We start from the raw sequence: 1,897 nt of genomic DNA, 5'->3' as shown, positions 1-1,897 counted from the left end.
TGCGGACAGAATCATAGCACACCTGAGACCCTGACCATGTGCTCCTGTAGGTAATGTTTGTTGCTCTCTCTCTTTTTTTCTCTCTATACCTCCCAACTTCACAAATGCATTATCTAGGTAGCTGATCTTAATCTGTTTGTGCGTGCAACTCATATTAATTGTTTAAAGGTGAGTTTTCTCTCTTTGGCCAATAAAAAATGCATCCTCTCCAGATCGATTGTTGTTGCTAGGAGACAGAAGCATCCTGAGGCGAGGCAGCATCCCAAACGCCAGACGTGTGTGTTTTCTACTACAGTAACGGCACTATTTCTCTCTCCCTCTCCCTCCCTCTCTCTCTAGCTCTCGCTCACTCTCTGATGAGTGAGGGCAGTGTTGTCAGCCTCTCTGCTTCGCTCCCCGCGTGCGGACCCACACAAACGGAGTTAAGGAACAGTTTGAAATTCGGCAAAGAAGAGGAAAAATGCAAGACTGCAGACAAAAGGAATGTTTAACAGAGGTAATGCATTTTTTCACATAGAATATTAAATGAGCATTGCTGCAGTTCTATAATACTGAACAGATGGAATGGGAATGAATGCAAAGAGAAATTATGCGGTAGATAAAGCAAAGTGCAGAGGTGAGCTTCATAAATCAGGGCTGATGTGACATCATTCATTTATGAGCATATGGTAATGCATAAAAATGTAGGCAAAAACACTATTCGCAAATATTTTAAACTTGTATATGGAGTTTAAAATGTTTAAAAAGACGGCAGGATTGCATGAGAAAACTTTGCATGCTCCTAAGCGCATTCCAAGCATGTCTCTAAGAGATGCGTCTTAGTTTACACAAATGCCACGCGTAAAAGTCTTTAACCACTTTGAATTCCAAGATGAATCAAAACTTACTGGGTAAAAATGTTTTTATATAGCTTATGCATAAATCTTACTCATAAAATTGTCTGTCTGTTTTGTGTGAATCGATCAAGAAAACACTACAAGAAAGAAAAAAAAACACAAGAAAACAGTGCTCCAAAACATGGCAAATTGCACGTTGAAACTGACTGGGATACTCCTGGAAAACATGTCCAGAAGTTTTGTAGGACCTCTGGGTCTTGCATTTATTTTTTATAAAAAATATCGATTTACATGTGGTTGTTTAGAAAATCTGGAAAAAGTGGTAGTGTTGCCTAGTAGTGAAAGATCTGCAGCCAGGGTTTTCTTACTGGTGACTGAAAGGTTGCAGGTTTGAAATGAATCATTCTGTCCTTGATCAAGACACATCATCTTTGATATCTCAAAGAGGACTGTCCTTATCCTTGTACCTTTAAGTTACTTTGGATAACAAACATCAAATAATAGACTCACTTGTAATTAGTCTCTTTTTGCATCCTTGCAGTCAGTTTCAGCAGCGGTGTGGCAGCTGTGCTTTAGACTTCACCTGGATCTGTAACATAACCAGAGAAAAGACGAGGATGATTCATAATTTATTGCGTCGGGGGTCTGCGCTGAATTTTAATATCTCTGTTGCGTTAGGTTGGAGCAATGATTGTTACAGTGAGATGTGAGGTTGTAAAGCCTGATGATGTTCTGACATTCTTCACGCAACAGAGGTGTGGCTTTAACTCATTTGGAATGATAATTAGCACAAGTAGTTAAGCTGGAAAACACTACAGAATAGAGCACACACATGTAAAGGGACTTTCACTTCAACTCAGCCATTGATAAAGGCAAAGAATGTCTGTCGTCCGGGGTTGCACTGGAGAGTGTGCGTCATTAAAGGTCTATAAATGTAATGATCCACACGTTTTGCATATATGTTTCTGAGTAATAAAAACTATTAAAAAGAAAAAATGAAATAAATAGTCTTGCCTTTTTAGTATTCTTCTAGACACACACACACACACACACACACATAC

General features: G+C 39.1%; 1 protein-coding gene across 1 annotated transcript in view; it reads left to right on the top strand.

Moving 5' to 3' along the window:
* Nucleotides 1-381: 381 nt before the first annotated feature.
* The window catches only part of LOC107671160 (metabotropic glutamate receptor 3-like), a 42,036-nt gene continuing 40,520 nt past the window's right edge, over nucleotides 382-1,897 (top strand). Inside the window, exon 1 of the mRNA XM_016464027.1 lies at nucleotides 382-496. The gene's annotated coding sequence lies outside the window, so the exon portion shown is untranslated. The remainder of the gene's footprint in view (nucleotides 497-1,897) is intronic.

Source organism: Sinocyclocheilus anshuiensis, unplaced genomic scaffold (assembly GCF_001515605.1).
Source record: "Sinocyclocheilus anshuiensis isolate Anshui unplaced genomic scaffold, SAMN03320099.WGS_v1.1 scaffold1141, whole genome shotgun sequence".
Taxonomy (NCBI): domain Eukaryota; kingdom Metazoa; phylum Chordata; class Actinopteri; order Cypriniformes; family Cyprinidae; genus Sinocyclocheilus; species Sinocyclocheilus anshuiensis.
This window is presented reverse-complemented; position numbering and strand designations above follow the sequence as displayed.